The following is an 18,012-nucleotide window of genomic DNA, read 5'->3' as shown; positions in this document are numbered from 1 at the left end:
GCACTGGGAATTAGGAAACTTCATTAATAAGTTATAAAACCCAAACCTGTATAAAAGGACATTATTCATAAGTCACAGTCCGAACTTCTATTAAGATCTGTGTTTAACAATTCTAAACTGAAAAGCTAAATGAAACTTGCTGAAAACTACACTGGGCGAACATTGGTGATGATCGCTGGTGTGTACTCCTTAAAAAACCTTAAGGGTTAAGTAAGGATTAGATCTGTTATAATTTGATGAGGCTTTACTGTTTAGGCACATTCTTTCCATGGTGTTGTGCTGTAAGCTCTGTGTTATTATCTACACTATTCCACTTCTTCACTGTGGGTTCTTTTCACAGCTAGCTCCCTGCTCTAGCCTGTGCTGCTTCACCATTCCTTAGCCCAAAGACATCATTGTCAGTGACTATGGCTGTAGATTGACCTTTCTTAGCTGGGGTTTCATGGGACTCTAGGGATTACCTAGAGGTTGCTATGGATTCCTTGAGCAATTAGAAATGATTGACTTTCAGGTAAACACTGACACCAATAATGTTTTTAGCTATTTGTAACCCTCTTTTTCCCACTGACCACCAATGTAAGGAGCATTATTCTCACTGACCACCAGTGTAGAGTGCACTCTTCCCATTGATCACCAATGTAATGCCCCATACACACGGTCGGATTTTCAGACGGAAAATGTGTGATAGGACCTTGTTGTCGGAAATTCCGACCGTGTGTAGGCTCCATCACACATTTTCCATCGGATTTTCCGACACACAAAGTTTGAGAGCAGGATATAAAATTTTCCAACAACAAAATCCGTTGTCGGAAATTCCGATCGTGTGTACACAAATCCGACGGACAAAGTGCCATGCATGCTCAGAATAAATAAAGAGATGAAAGCTATTGGCCACTGCCCCGTTTATAGTCCCGACGTACGTGTTTTACGTCACCGCGTTCAGAACGATCGGATTTTCCGACAACTTTGTGTGACCGTGTGTATGCAAGACAAGTTTGAGCCAACATCCGTCTGAAAAAATCCTAGGATTTTGTTGTCGGAATGTCCGAACAAAGTCCGACCGTGTGTACGGGGCATTAGGGTTATTTTTCTACCTGACTGCCAATGCATTGGGGCATTCTTCCCACTGACCACCCATGTAAAGGGACATTTTTCCCACTGACCAACAACTCGAGAAGCATTATTTCCCACTGACAACCAATGTAATGAAAATTCTGACCACTTGTCACTTTTTTTTTCCACTAACCACCAGTGTAAGGAGGTCCTTCTCCCAGGAATCACCAATGTAAGGGAGAATTCTAATGACCATTAGTTTAAGCTCCTTTGACCATCAATATAGGGAAACACTATAATTTTCACTAGGTTTCTTTGATGGACAATATTATTAATATCTATTTAATTTTAATTGCTATTATTAAAAATGATTTTGTCGTATAGAACACCTTGGGTGTCAAATTCACCACATCGATTATTCTTTTATGTATTTTTACATCCCAACTCACTGTTCACACTAACATACTATGAGCAGCAGATATTGTATTTATTAGCTGGAGTTCCCCGAGACTGGAAAGTTACTGTTTTAGAGCAGGGGTAGGCAACCCCCGGCACACAAAGCCTCTTTTGCTGGCACTCGACTCCCTCCCCATCAGCAGAGCAGGGAAGTGTCAGTGAGACACTAATGCATTCAAATTCCAGAATTCCCCACGCTGCACCTGCACTGAGGGGGAGACACTGTGCCCCCACACATTGTAAAAGAGAGGAAACATTGTTTGGTTCCCTATCTGTAGCTGCGATCGTCAGCTTTTGTGATGGGAAAAAGATTGGGTGCAGTTCTGCTGGGGGGGGAGGGCGGTCCCTGTTACCAGGAGGGGGAGGACTGTCATTGGCCACTGCTAAAGGCAATCACAGTCCTGCTAGCCCCACCCACCATCTGGAGGAAGATGACTCGCTTGGTTGCCACTACCAATCTCAGAAAGAAGAGATTTCCCTGTGATTGAGAAAACCACAATCAGGTGACAGTTTGTGGAATTACTGTTGAGCTTCTGGTAACTTTGTTGAAATTATTCCTGAACCTTTGCGTCACTTACTACTGAACCAATGTACCCTGTGTTCCTTTAAGCCACAGCCAGTATTCAGCGTAATGAAAATCACACCCAAGCACTTTTTCTCAGCTGCGGGGGCCCAACTTATGATCCTGCACACAGGCCACACTGCTTTCAGAAAATCCCCCTGACCTGAGCTCATCATTGCGCATCCATTCCATATGCTTGTATGTGACATCACATGAGGGTACAGAGGTGGAGTAGATGAGCAGGAGGGTACAGCAGTGAGACAGATGTGCAGGAGGTGCATTGACGGGGCAGGTGAGAAAGCGTGTTACAGTGGTGCGGCAGATGAGCAGATGGATTCAGTGTTAGAACAGATGAGAAGGTGATTCAGTAGTGAGACAAAAGAGCATGGGGATACAGCGGTGGAGCAGATGTGAAGGGGGGTACAGTGGTGGGGTAGATGAGAAAAGGGGTACATTGATGGGTCAGATGAGCAGGGGGTTACAGTGGTCGGATAGAAGAGCAAAGGGGTACAGTGGTGGGGCAGATGTGCAGGAGGTACAGTGGTGGGAGGGATGAAAAGGGGGTTCAGCAGTGGGACAGAAAAGTAGGGGGGTACAGTGATGGGGCAGATGAGCAGGGGGTTACAGTGGTGGGACAGATGAGAAGGGGGTTACAGTGGTGGGAAAGATGAGTAGGGGGGGTTCAGTGTTGGGGCAGAGGAGAAAGGAGATACATTGGTGGACAGATGAGAAGAGGGTTACAGTGGTGGGGCAGAGGAGCAGGGGGGAACAGAGGTGGCGCAGATGTGCAGAGGGGTGCAGAGGAGAAAGGAGGTACATCAGTGGAACACATGAGCAGGGGGTTACGGTGGTGGGGCAGAAGAGCAGGGGGAACAGAGGTGGGACAGCTGTGCAGGAGGTACAGTCGTGGGGCAGATGAGAAAGGGGGTTACAGTGGTGGGGCAGATGTGCAGATAAGGTCAGTGTTAGGACAGATGAAAAGATGGTTCAGTGGTTGAGCAGATGTGTAGGGAGGTACAGTGGTGGGGCAGATGAGAAAAGGGGGAACAGTGGTGGGACAGAAGAGCAGGGTGGTACAGTGGTGGGGCAGATGTACAGGGGGTTACAGTGGTGGGATAGATGAGCAGGGGGTATAGAGGTGGGGCAGATGTGCAGGGTAGTACAGTGGTGGGGCAGATGTGCAGGGGGTTACAGTGGTGGGGCAGATGAGCAGGGTGGTACAGTGGCAGGGCAGATGAGCAGGAGGTTATAGTGGCGGGGCAGATGTACAGGGGGTTACAGTGGTGGGGCAGATGAGCAGGGTGGTACAGTGGCGGGGCAGATGAGCAGGAGGTTATAGTGGCGGGGCAGATGTACAGGGGGTTACAGTGGTGGGGCAGATGAGCAGGGTGGTACAGTGGCAGGGCAGATGAGCAGGAGGTTATAGTGGCGGGGCAGATGTACAGGGGGTTACAGTGGTGGGGCAGATGAGCAGGGTGGTACAGTGGCGGGGCAGATGAGCAGGAGGTTATAGTGGCGGGGCAGATGTACAGGGGGTTACAGTGGTGGGGCAGATGAGCAGGGGGGTTACAGTGGTGGAGCAGATGAGCAGGGGGGTACAGTGGTGGGGTAGATAAGCAGGGGGTACAGTGGTGGGGCAGATGTACAATGGTGGGGCAGATGTGCAGAGGGTTACAGTGGTCGGGCAGATGTGCAGGGGGTTACAGTGGTGGGGCAGATGAGCAGGGAGGTACAATGGTGGGGCTGATTAGCAGGGGGGTACAGTGAGATGTGAAGGTGCATGAATTGGGGCTCATCTGAGGTGTGGAGTTGCAGAAATTGGGGCTGATCTGAGGCGTGAGAGTGCCGGATGTTAATTTCTCACTACTAAAGTAGTTTACAGCATTTACTTTATAAAAAATCCTTTTCGTGATTGAGAGTGTGAAGTTCTCTGAAAACATTTTTTGGCACACTGTGCTCAAAAGGTTGCCTACCCCTGTTTTAGAAGCAAATATAGAGATCCGGATGGAATAACATTATTATATATTTATCTGTATGAACTCTCTTTGAATATATTAACATGGACTCTATATGTTAAAACACTCCTATTTGTATCATTGCCTCCGATATCTCTTTTTGAATTATAGGCACTTTATTGCATTGTTCCAATTATCATTATCATTCACGTTTCCATTTATATGTTATCAAGCGACCATTTGTGTTGGCTTGAGAGAGTTAACATATAGGTGGTGGATGCACAGCCTTTCCGTTTCCATTCACGCACGTTTTCACCAACCTTTAGGCCCCTTTCACACTGGGGCGGTGGGGGCGTCGGCGGTAAAACGCCGCCATTTTTACTGGAGCTTTACCATCGCTTTAGCGGCAGTATTCGCCCGCTAGTGAGGCGGTTTTAAACCCGCTAGCGGCCGAAAAAGGGTTAAAACCGTCCGCAAACGGTATAGCCGCGCTGCCCCATTGATTTCAATGGGCAGGAGCGGTGTATACACTGCTCCTTCACCGCTCCAAAGATGCTGTTTGCAGGAGGTTTTTTCCCTCCTGCCAGCGCACCGCTCCAGTGTCAAAGCCCTCGGGCTTTGACACTGGAGACACAGCAGCAGTTTCAGGTCGGTTTGCAGGCGCTATTTTTAGCACAATAGCACCTGCGAACTGCCCCAGTGTGAAAGGAGCCTTAGGGTTTATGCAATTTTGTGTGTTTCACAATTATTTATATATTAGATTTCTGTGTTGTCTTAGTGGATCACCCCCATACATTACTATGTTCATTTAGAGCACGTTTTCTATTTTTCCTTAATTGAAAACTTTTTTTTGTATATGTGTGATTTTCTGCGACTTTGAATTGCATTTTTGCCATATACATCTTATTGTTTAATGTTTATATACTCACTATATTTGTATTTCACATTTTCATTATATGTGTGACTTTGAATTCAGGCATAGTCACATTTTTGCAATTAGATATATGTTTTTTATTACATATACAAAAGGCACAATTTGCATCCAGACTCATATTCTGATATGCTTTTGTGAATTATATACATCACTAGCACTACATGTTTATTTACATTTCATCGTACAATTAGTCTGATTGTTGTGTTGGCTGCTCATTTTTAGGGTAGGCGCGGTATTATCAAAACACTTTTGATTAGAGGCAAATATGTCTTTATTAGTATTACAAATTGAAAGTATACAAGAACAGAAACTATGTAGCAAAATATACAAGATTTAAGAGACTCAGTAGTGAACTGGGATTTATCAGCGTCCAGAGAAAGGTTACAATAAAATTAACAGAAAAGTGTAATTAAATACAGCACAATCAAGGATTATCAAGAAAAATGGCCTGAACTCATAAGACAGCACAGATGAGCAGGGGCGTAACTACCACCATAGCGACCCATGCGGGCGCTATGGGGCCCGCAGCCGAGTGGGGCCCAGTGAGGATAAGAGCACCGGCACAGTCTCCCAGCCAGGGGATGAGAGAGGAAAGGAAGAGGCGAGCTGTCCGTATCAGCAGAGAGCTGAATTGCCTGATGTAAGAGCTTTCATTAGAACTTCCAGTGTTCCCGGGGCTCACGTCACATAGCTCCACCTTTTGGCCCGGTGCCTTTGATAGACAGAACGCCGATCCAATGCGGGACATGTGACGTCATCAAAGGCGTCGGGCCAAGAGGTGGAGCTATGTGACGATGAGCCCCGGGAAGACAGGAAATTCAAATGAAAGCTATTACAGCGGGCAATCCCGCTCTCTGCTGATCCGGGTGGCTTGCCTCTTCCTCTGTATAGGTGGGGCTGTATGGGGCACAGGCAGACCAGGCTGTATTGGGCACAGGTCACGCTGTATGGGGCACAGGTCACACTGTATTGGGCACAGGTCACGCTGTATTGGGCACAGGTCACGCTGCATTGACACTAGGGCAGCTGTGGGGGGGGCTGTTTGCAGGGGGGCCCCATATAACATTTTGCTATGGGGCCCTGCTATTTCTAGTTACACCCCTGCAGATGAGGCTGGTGGGAAAAATAAAGGGTCAGGTGAAGATACAAGGCTACAACGCATGTACTGCTAGAGTACCCGGCGAAGTCTTCAAGGACGCTGCTTGACATGATAAAATGTCAGGGAGAGGAGTAAAAAGAAGACAAGAGAAAAAAAGAGAGGGAGAGTGACCACAATGTGGACACAGGATACAAGAGAAAAAGGCTAGAGAAAGAGAGACGAGTAGGAGTGAGTCCTGAAGGGTCCAGATAGATCAACATGTAAAAAAAGACAAAGAAAAAGTAGACCAAAAATATTAATAAAATCCAACATCAGCGTCTCTTTATTCAACTAGTGTTGGGGAAGGGGGCAAGGCACCCTCAGCAACGCTACGGAGAGGGAAAGAAAAGCTATTAAGGCATCAGATGCAGAGAAATGGATCCAAATATACCATAATGTAGTGAATTTTTCAAAAGTATCAGTATCTAGTGCCAACATCTCCTCCATACGTAAGATATCATTCATCATAAAGACCCATAGGGGTAGTGGTGGTCTTCCAGAATAGGGGTACAAGCTGTTGGGCCGCAGATAAAAAAAAAAAATCATAATAGGCTCCGTTTTTGGGATGCAACTGAGCCTGGGAGCATGGAAAGCAGCACTAGGCATCTCACAGGGAGAGCATAACTGTTTAAACTTTGTCAAGGAACGATGTGTGTGTTTAGAGGCAAAAAGATGCCTGCAAAACAAATGGAAAGTTGTAAGCCAGTCCCCCAGAAACCCTCAAGAGATGTGGGTGCCAGTGAGAGAGTGAATCAATGCATGTGGTACAGACCATGCAAAGTGATGATACGACCCCATCTAGGAAATGCCCATGCCCTGAGGGAACACAGGATTGTCAAATAAGGAGGTAAGGTGGGATGGATCCGATGACAGAAGAATAAGGAATCCCAACTGATACCATTTATGAAGCATTGTCAGGGGTGAGGCTGATTGAAGTAAGTGAAAGCTATGTTTAAAGCTCCACGTAAGGGCCCACAGATCAAATAGAGAGAGATCTTGTTCCACCAAAGTCAATGCCCTGAGTAGGTAAAAAGGAAACCGTTCTAGTGTTTAGGAAAGTATGAGTAGGGAATAGGTGAGAAACCTATACCGCAATGTTGAGAAGCTGCAGTTCCAGATAAAATGAATAGCAAGAGAGCGCAGGATAAAAAAAATGGCTTGGGCATCGGGGACTGTCTGGAAAACATAAAGCAGTTTGAGAAGGATGTAAATTTTTTATGTATTTATCCTCCCAAACCAAAGAATAGAAGAAGTGCCCCAGGCTTGTATATCTTTACAGATTTTTATTGAGAGAGGGAAGTAATAAAGGGCGTAAAGGTCTGCGAAATTTGAGGGGACTACAATGCCCAAATCGGAAATTGCTTTGGGTATCCACTAAAATGGAAAGTTAGAATGAAGCTGAGCTACAGAAGGTGTCAAGGAAAAATTCAAGGCCTCCGTCTTGGACATATTTTATTTGAAATTGTCGGGGAAACGAAAACACAGAAATTCCTAGAGGAGGGAATGGCATGAAATCATGGGGTACTGTATATAAAGAAGAAGATTGTGTGCTTATAATTAAAGTTTGTGATGCAGCGAACGGGTCTGTACACCCATAATGGAGCTATTTCGTCTAATGGCCTGTGATAGGTGTTCCTGAAAGCTATTTTAGAGATTCTTTCATGTTAAAAAGCTTAAGAACGCTTCTCTTTGTTGGTGGGCCTGCGGGCACATGGGTTATTTCTTACATATTTGATGAGAATGTGCCCTAAACTCAAGCCCATGTGTCAGAGATCACCAAACAATTCTTAGAAGATGTTACCCTGGCATTATGTCACTAAATTAATTTAATATTCAGATCTTACAAAGGCAACTTGCTTCTCCCTCTCCTGAATGCAGCTAAATGCTTGATCCCTCTTTTTTTGGAAGCAGGAGAAACCTCCAACCATTAGGGAATGGATCTCTAAGGTTAATGACACTACGGAGGCTGAAATTGAATGTTTCCAAAAAATTATAGTTTTGATATATTTTACAGCATATGGGCCACTTGACTTCCTCTAGACCCCCAATCACCCCTCCAATGACAGCAACATAGAAACACGTTGTGCTTTCTTTCAGCAAGACCTTGCTGTGTCTAGGCAGTTATCCCTTTTGTTTTCTTTCTGCCAGTAATGGAGGAGCTCATATTGGCTGCTTTATGTTATGATTTTAAGATTCATTAATTAATCGGACGTCTTGTTTTCCTTTAATTCATGTACCTACTCCTTGTACGTTTAACATGCTGTCAAGTCACCTGTGGACCAAGTGACTAGGAGCGCACCACAGAGATTGTGGACCCAACGGCTCACCATTGAGGGTCGATGATTCTGAGAAGCAGCTACACAGGGTCGTAGCCATAGTCCTGTACAGGGAGTTAGAGCATAAGATTCCCCAGGGCGGGGAGTCTAAGAGCCAGGTTTTCACCAGGGCCTCTGATAGTAAAGATGGACTTGGCTGTAGCTGACTCCAGGTCATGGCCCCCAGGGTCTCCCAGCTCACGCTCATGGCTGGCTCTGGTGGATGGAGAGGAAGCAGCAGTCTAGGGCAACAAGGAATAGTCAGGAGGGCAAACCAAAGGTCAGGGCAACAAGCAGACAGGGATGGTCAGAAGATGAGCCAAAGGTCGGGGCAACAGGCAGACAGGGATGGTCAGGAGAACAAGCCAAAGTCGATACATGAGAACCAAACATAAAGCACATGGCAAGAATCACCCAGGGAAGCCTTCACATAATTGTTGCTCAGGAAAGGCTGGCTTGCAGTGCGCGGGGTTAAATAGTGTTTCCTGTTAGAGGCTGGGGTGGAGTCATGCTGAGAGAAGATTACTTAAACATACAGATGTGAGAGCACAGTCCCTAAAGCTGATACACAGACTAGAGAGGTAAGCAGACAGTCAGGGCATGAAACATTACTGCAGATTTATGACACATGCCTTCTGGATTATCCACTACCATACCCACGTTTCTACCCTCCCTATATCTTGATTCTCATTAATTCCTCCCATTCATCCAATCCAATATCTTTCTGTTTTCCAACCCCACAATGTATTCTAAAAAAAATAAATAAATTACCAACACAAGAAATCACATAACCCATTGACTGGTCTGGAGCTCAAATGAAGACAACAGACTCAGCTGTTGTTAAATAACTCTTTTTCAGGCGCCAAGTGCTGCTAATGTGCCCTTTTCCTCCACTTCCTCCTTAAGGGAACGCATTTCAGCCATTTCTTTGGGTTCCAAATCTGCCCTTTTCCTCCTTTTTCCCTTCAGCTAAAACCACCTTATCTTCCATTTCCTACCTACTTGCTGTGGTGTGTCCTCAAAATTTTCAGGATGCTATCCCCTGAGTCAGTCCGCAGACCCTTATAGTGCTGCTGTATCTAGTGGGGAAATGAAGGAGGATTGGGGGGATGGCAGTAAGGAAGAAGGTTGGTATTTAGGGTGGAATGTTAAATACCAGCTTAGCTGCCATTACATTTATTTTAAAAAGAGACAGACAGAGATAAGGTCAGAGGCATAGGTTGTGCTTTTGAAGGCAGTGGGGTTTATTTTAGTTATTTTCTTAACAGTATGTACATATTTCCTCTGTAAGCAAGCAAACATGGGCAGTGATAGCAATGCAACCTGGGTAAATGGGCCCTATGGCTATTACAAAAAGAGGGTCTGTTTTATTTTTTTGTTGATATAGTATATGGCTATCAGATAGACCCTGACAGCTCTCACTATGTCTAAACAATGGAGATCAACTTCTTTGGGATGCAAGGTCATTTTATCCTTGTGAAGAATCAGATCTCTTTACAAGAGAGTGCTTCTAACTCAGAAACATGTCTTACAGACATGATAGCCACTAAGAAGGCCACTTTTCAGGAAAGACCATGTAAGGCAAGGTCCCTGATGGGTTCAAAGGTTGGTTTCTGCAAGGCAGAGAGTACCACGTTCAGATCCCAAGGAAACACGGGGTGTGTGGGCAACTCTATGCTACAAGCAGTGAGTTGTCATCCTGCTCACACAGTCAAAGCTGATCCAGTAGAATTTTTTTTCTGTGCTAAAAAAGAATTGCTCTGATGATGTTACATTCTCTGCGGAGTGCAGAGTTATTCAAGAAAGACTCAGACAAAGAAAATACTCTGATAAAGGGGTTTCCAGCTAGCCATAGACAGATTGCAAGAGAGTCTTTTGGATCATAATATAGGTCAGGGTATATTAATGGGCAATGTAATAACAAAAACATTTTGAGAAAGGATAGACAAGTAATATTTTTAACACTTAATCTTTTGAATATAAAGACATAATACAGATGATTAAAAGGAACATACTAGTTCTATACTCTGATAATAACCTATACAATGTCCTCAGGAAGGGATGCTATTTCTATAGTAGAGAGTCAATCAATGTAGCACACAAAGGTATGTGAGAAGGTTGCAAGTATCATGATTAAAAACTGTAGTGCAATCATAGGTGGTCAATGTGAAGGCATAAACCATATCGCTGTAGGTCCACTTTAATATGAACGAAGTTGTGAACATAAAAGCAATGTGTCCAATGCCAACCTCAAGACCCAGAGAACTGCTGCAGCACCTGGTGTGATGTTAGGCTTTGCTAGTTGGTAGGGCTCAACATTACCTGTCCTTGTGGCAAATCAAAGTGGGGGGAAGTGAAACCAGTTGAAACCAGGAAGGCTCAAAACTGTCAGTGTTGGGGGTTGGGGATTCTGGATGGAAACCAACAAACTGAGAGCAACGTGAAAAACTACTTGCATATAAAGAAAGAAGAGCTCTGGTTTTCCACAAACATTGGGAAAACTGGAGAACTTCACAATATGCCTCTCCACATTTGTGACTACTGACTTATGTTTAATCCTTGCTGATACTTATTGCATATCAACGGTCATCAAGTGGTGGAAACAAACTATAGGTGTGGTCATACTAGGAACTTCATTAAAGATGCTACTGATATGTAACCACTCCTGTACCTACATATGTTTATTACGCAGCATCATCAGTATTTCAATGTTTGTTTAATGGTTAACAAAACTACACGTACTGAGCTTACGGTGCACCCCATCTCCAAAGACCCTCACTAAGGTCCAAGGAGAGCTACTTTATATATGTACCTATGCAGAGCCTGACCACCGTGTGAACCCAGATGGGGTGACAGGCTCTACCTCCTGTTGAAGCAATGTTCTGTTGTAATATAAGTAGCTCACACAAAATCGACGCTTTTATATTTGTAAGTTTAATACTTGATACATACTTTGTATATGGATTGTGATGTTTACAACGCTTCATTTGTTATGTGTAAGCTGTATAATTCAATAAAAATCTATGGTTAAAAAAAATGAGAGCAACGTGCATTGGCAGGGAGCTAGACTGGCGTCACTGGAAGCCATGTCACCCAGAAGTGATGCCAGCACTAAAGGACCACACCGAGTCTCCCAATAGATACCATTTTTCGATTGTCAAATCTAAATAGGGGAAGATTGAAAAGAAGCTTAAATAAGAATTGACAAAGAAGGGGAGGGGTGGGAACATGATTGAGAAAAACTGCCCATCTCACCATTTGCCGGAGATACAGTTATATAATTGATAGAGTATCAACAATGTATAAAAACATGGTATAATGAATTAAATACAATAAATTACAGTAAAAGATAAAAGTATCACCCAAAATCATGCTATAAAACAAATGATCAAGACAATTAATCAATATTATAGTAAAATCATCAATATGATATTAAATCAAAATCATAAAGTAAATAAATAATTCATGTGTGTATTCACTCAAAATATAAACCCAATAATCAGGACAATTGATCAGTTTTAAAATTAAAGCAAAATATAAATAAATCATGAAATAATTGAATAACCTATCAGTTCATATATATACTTTTGTATACCCAATAAAAACTGTGAAAACGAAGAAAAAAAAAAAGAGAATTATTATTAAAATGGATTAATAATCAAAGGATTTATGAATAGATCAAAGACCATCCAAAAATATCTACTATATACTGGATCATAACTAGGGACGAGCTTCGAGTTCGAGTCGAACTCATGTTCGACTCGAACATTGGCTGTTCGCAAGTTCGCCGAACAGCGAAAAATTTGGGGTGTTCGCAGCAAATTTGAATGCTGCGGAACACCCTTTAAAAGTCTATGGGAGAAATCAAAAGTGCTAATTGCCTGTAAAGGGGCGCATGTTTCCTGTGTTTAGAACAGTCTGACAGCAAAATGACATTTCGAAGGAAAAAACCCATTTAAAACTACTCGCGGCTATTGCATTGCCGGTCCGACAATACACATAGAAGTTCATTGATAAAAACGGCATGGGAATTCCCCACAGGGGAACCCCGAACCAAAATTTTAAAAAAAAAATGACGTGGGGGGTCCCCCTAAATTCCATACCAGGCCCTTCAGGTCTGGTATGAATATTAAGGGGAACCCCGCCCAAAATTTAAAAAAAAACTGACGTGGGGGTCCCCCTAAATTCCATACCAGACCCTTCAGGTCTGATATGGATTTTAAGGGGAACCCCACGCCAAAAAAAAAAAAAACGGCGTGGGGTCCCCCCAAAAATCCATACCAGACCCTTATCCGAGCACGCAACCTGGCAGGCCGCAGGAAAAGAGGGGGGGACGAGAGTGCGCCCCCCCGAACAGTACCAGGCCACATGCCCTCAACATTGGGAGGGTGCTTTGGGGTAGCCAAAACACCTTGTCCCCATGTTGATGAGGACAAGGGCCTCATCCCCACAACCCTGGTGGTTGTGGGGGTCTGCGGGCGGGGGGCTTATCGGAATCTGGAAGCCCCCTTTAACAAGGGGACCCCCAGATCCCGGCCCCCCCCTGTGTGAAATGGTAAGGGGGTACTTACCCCTACCATTTCATTAAAAAACTGTCAAAAATGTTAAAAATGGCAAGAGACAGTTTTTGACAATTCCTTTATTTAAATGCTTCTCTTTCTTCTTTCTTCTATCTTCCTTCATCTTCTTCTTCTTCTGGTTCTTCTGGTTCTTCCTCCGGCGTTCTCGTCCAGCATCTCCTCCACGGCATCTTCTATCTTCTTCTCCTCGGGCCGCTCCGCACCCATGGCATGGGGGGAGGCTTCCGCTCTTCTCTTCATCTTCTTCATCTTCTTCTTCATCTTCTTCTCTTCTTCTTTTCTTCTTTTCTTCTCTTCTTCGGGCCACTCCGCATCCATGCTGGCATGGAGGGAGGCTCCCGCTGTGTGACGGCGTCTCCTCGTCTGACGGTTCCCAAAAATAAGGGGGGGGCGGGGCCACCCGGTGACCCCGCCCCCCTCTGGGGCACGGGACATGACGGGACTTCCCTGTGGCATTCCCCGTGACATCACAGGGAAGTCCCGTCAAGTCACCGTGGCCCCGCCCCCCATTGTTTAAGAACCGTCAGACGAGGAGACGCCGTCACACAGCGGGAGCCTCCCTCCATGCCAGTATGGGTGCGGAGCGGCCCAGAGAAGAAAATGAAGAAGAGAAGAAGAGAAGAAAAGAAGAAGATGAAGAAGAAGAAGATGAAGAGAAGAGCGGAAGCCTCCCCCCATGCCATGGGTGCGGAGCGGCCTGAGGAGAAGAAAATAGAAGACGCCGCGGAGGAGATGCTGCTTGAGAATGCCGGAGGAAGAACCAGAAGAGCCAGAAGAACCAGAAGAAGAGGATGAAGGAAGATAGAAGAAAGAAGAAGCATTTAAATAAAGGAATTGTCAAAAACTGTCTCTTGTCATTTTTAACATTTTTGACAGTTTTTTAGTGAAATGGTAGGGGTAAGTACCCCCTTACCATTTCACACAGGGGGGAGGGCCGGGATCTGGGGGTCCCCTTGTTAAAGGGGGCTTCCAGATTCCGATAAGCCCCCCACCCGCAGACCCCCACAACCACCGGGCCGGGGTTGTGGAGATGAGGCCCTTGTCCTCATCAACATGGGGACAAGGTGTTTTGGGGGGCTACCCCAAAGCACCCTCCCAATATTGAGGGCATGTGGCCTGCTACGGTTCAGGAGGGGGGGCGCACTCTCGTCCCCCTTCTTTTCCTGCGGCCTGCCAGGTTGCGTGCTCGGATAAGGGTCTGGTATGGATTTTTGGGGGGACCCCACGCCGTTTTTTTTTTGTTTTTTTTGGCGCGGGGTTCCCCTTAAAATCCGTACCAGACCTGAAGGGTCTGGTATGGAATTTAGGGGGACCCCCACGTCATTTTTTTTTAAATTTTGGTTCGGGGTTCCCCTGTGGGGAATTCCCATGCCGTTTTTATCAATGAACTTTTATGTGTATTGTCGGACCGGCAATGCAATAGCCGCAAGTAGTTTTAAATGGGTTTTTTCCTTCGAAATGTCATTTTGCTGTCAGACTGTTCTAAACACAGGAAACATGCGCCCCTTTACAGGCATACTATAGACACCCCCCAGCTATGAAATTTAAAGGGATATTACACTTTTATTGTTTGACTTTAAGCATTATTAAAATCACTGCTCCTGAAAAAACGGCCGTTTTTAAAACTTTTTTTTGCATTGATCCATGTCCCCTGGGGCAGGACCCAGGTCCCCAAACACTTTTTATGACAATAACTTGCATATAAGCCTTTAAAATTAGCACTTTTGATTATTCATGTTCGTGTCCCATAGACTTTAACGGTGTTCGCGTGTTCGAACAAACTTTTTTCTTGTTCGCATGTTCTGGTGCGAACCGAACAGGGGGGTGTTCGGCTCATCCCTAATCATAACAGAATAGGAAAGAAAAATCCACATCCATGGTGGATATCCCACTACATAACCGCCTGTTTATTTCATCATTTAGACCATGTGGGTTGAGGGTGTTCAACTTATGAAACAGAAGGTTTTCATTGTCTGTAAGGTGAACTGGTATGGTTTCAATGGTGAAAAAAATTGGAATTATGAATGTTATTCTTACGTAGCTGTGAGACATGTTGAGAAACACAATGGGGTTGATTTACTAAAACTGTAAAGTATAAAATGTGGTGCAGCTGTGCATGGCCGCCAATCAGTTTCTAACTTCAGCTTGCTCAATTAAGCTTTGACAAAAAAAGGCCTGGAAGCTAATTGGTTTCTATGAAGAGTTGCACCAGATTTTTCACTGTATCAGCCCCTGTTTTGTCAACCCTTCCTCAATGAGTCTACAGTGCTCATCTATCTTTTTCCATAATGTGGGTTTAGTACACCCCACGTACAACAGTTCACAGGGGCATTGCAGGGCATATACTACTTATTCACTTAAACATCTAATAAATTGTCAAATGGAGAACACCTCCCCACTAGAATCAGAGAAAGTAGACTGCCCATGAACTGACACGTAAGGCAGCCGTGTTTCTTGCATCTAAAAATGCCAAACCCGTGGTCAAAATACCTCTGTATATCACCCTCTTTGTTATAATAGGCCACCAACTTACCTAGGGCAATCATATTTTTGACAGACCTGAATCAGAAAAGGGCTGGCGACTTGGATGCTCTTGAATAAAAGTTCTTTATTGGGTTACATGGATACACGGGTACAGGTTACGTTGACGCGTTTCGGCTAAGAAGCCTTCATCAAAGCTTTAATGAAGGCTTCTTAGCCGAAACGCGTCAACGTAGCCTGTACCCGTGTATCCATGTAACCCAATAAAGGACTTTTATTCAAGAGCATCCAAGTCGCCAGCCCTTTTCTGATTCAAGTATTGCATTTTGGGGCCTGAACGTCCTGGCTAGAGCACCGGATCACAGTTCATAGAACATCATACTGGCAGTGGAGCTGGGGTATCATTTTGCTTCTTTTTTGACAGACCTGGCCTTTCTAAAGATAACCTTGAGAGCTTTGAGTAGGGTTGGGCCTAATCTGGGGTCTAGAAGGAAAATGTGCTAAATCCGTTAGATCACTCTGTATGGCTCAATAACCAGAGTAAAACTAGTAATAATTTTGACATTGTCACCATGTTCCTCTCTTTCCCTGATCTGCCCCCCGAAAGATTCTTCTTGTGGGCCTCCATGATTAAATCCAAGGGGTTTCCCTTTTCTACAAATGTATTGTTCAAGATCTGGCTTTGTTCTATATAATCCTTTACCTTAAAACAATTTCTTCTTAATCTGTTGAACTGACCTACTGGGATATCATTTTTCCATGAGGCGTGGTGGCAACTGTGATAATGTATGAAATACCACTCGTAGGTTTGAAATGGTTCCTGTTAATGTTCACACATGGTTGCTAGTGAAAAAAAAAGGAACAGGGACAAAAGGGGCAGTGGGGGTAGCATATACTGGTACTGATCCACTGTATATTTCTCCTCTAGCCAATGAATACTGACGGGAGGGAGAGGGGAAGAAGCAGTTTCCGGCAGTTGGCAAGGAAGGATTATGGTCTATCCATCACCTGCCCATGATGGACAGGTAAATCGTGATTGACGGGATTAGGGTGTACCTAAGCATACTCGGCACACCCCCTTTGCACGCCTATGCAGCAGGCTATGCTGCGGTTGATATTTAAATGCCTCCTCTATACAGCTTAGCTGCAACAGGTACTGTAGGGCTTTACTGTATGTGAGTGTGACTTTAGTGTGGGCAGGGACAAAGGGGCCCCCATAATCTCCTATGACCTCGGGGACCCGTGAGTTGTCAGTCCACCCCTGTTTAAGACAGGGGTGATGTTTCCAATTTGTGTTGAGCAGATAAAAAAAGGCAATTAGATAGGGCAATCTACATTGGATATTATTAGAAAGAGAGGTATGGTGAATTTTTAAATTGGGAACAAGAATAACAAAAGGGTTGAACTATAGATGGGATGTTATTTTATTCTTGGAATGATTCCATTCAGAGTTATTTAATTCTTAATTATATTAAGTCTTATATTGATTTATTGCACAATAGTACAACAAAAGAGCTCCCCATACTTTTCTAATATTGAAAATATCCTTCCAACTTATAAGGCCTCATGTACACTGCAGCAGCTAAACTGAAGTTTAGGAGCAGTTGGGAGTTTTTTTTTCAGCAGCCCCTGAACTCTCCTCTATGTTATCTTATGTGTATACATACACACAGTCGTTTACAGTACAAAGAGCAAAAAGGGCGGGACTTTGAATGAAGTACGTGAGGGATGAGGTTTAGTATTAAATTATTGTGTAGCACTATTTTTCTCTCTCTCTGCGGCTACTGAGGCATGATGGCGCCACCTGTACAGTATTTAGGAGCAGAGTCTTCTTAATGAGTGTGATCAGCACACGATCTTTAACAAGCACAGTACCTCCACTCAATTGGGGCTTGTGAATAACAAGTGAAATCCCAGTTGAGAAACATATCTTCACATAGACAGTAATCCACACAGCATTGTATTTGAAAGTCCATGTATTGAAGAAATAACATTCAGTGAACCATCCAATATAAAGTATCTAAACAGTCTCTATGTATGTCTCAGTGAGGTGAATCTGCAGCACTTACACATTCTGTGTTCTCTTAGCAGGAATTCACTCTTCTCTCTCCACATGTCTCTCTCTCCACCCACTTACCCACAAAACCCCTTGCCATCCTCTGCTCTTCTTGATGACCTCATCCTTGGTGAGAGAGAGAGCATAGCAACATATTAGAAAAGGGCAAACAAACACTGCATAACAAGAGTATACACTTGGTAAATGGGCAAAGAAATGATCACATCACTACATTCTCCCCCTGCTGAAAATCCTTCCGACCCGGCAAGAATATACACTCAAAACATAGCAAAAGTTAACATCGTTGTCGCCTTCTGCAGATCACTTCTCCAGAAGCAATCTATTACAGAGATTAGCTGCAAAGGAAATATGGTTAGTAACATATAGGAATCATGCTAACCAGTCTAGAATGAGCTGCAATCATGTCCATCAGAACATGAGGTTCTACATAGTCCTGTACAGAATAGCAGGGTCTTCCCAAG

The sequence above is a fragment of the Aquarana catesbeiana genome, linkage group LG01 (assembly GCF_042186555.1).
Source record: "Aquarana catesbeiana isolate 2022-GZ linkage group LG01, ASM4218655v1, whole genome shotgun sequence".
NCBI classification, from domain to species: Eukaryota; Metazoa; Chordata; class Amphibia; order Anura; family Ranidae; genus Aquarana; species Aquarana catesbeiana.
The sequence above is the reverse complement of the archived record's forward strand: the minus strand, read 5'-3'. Positions refer to the sequence as shown.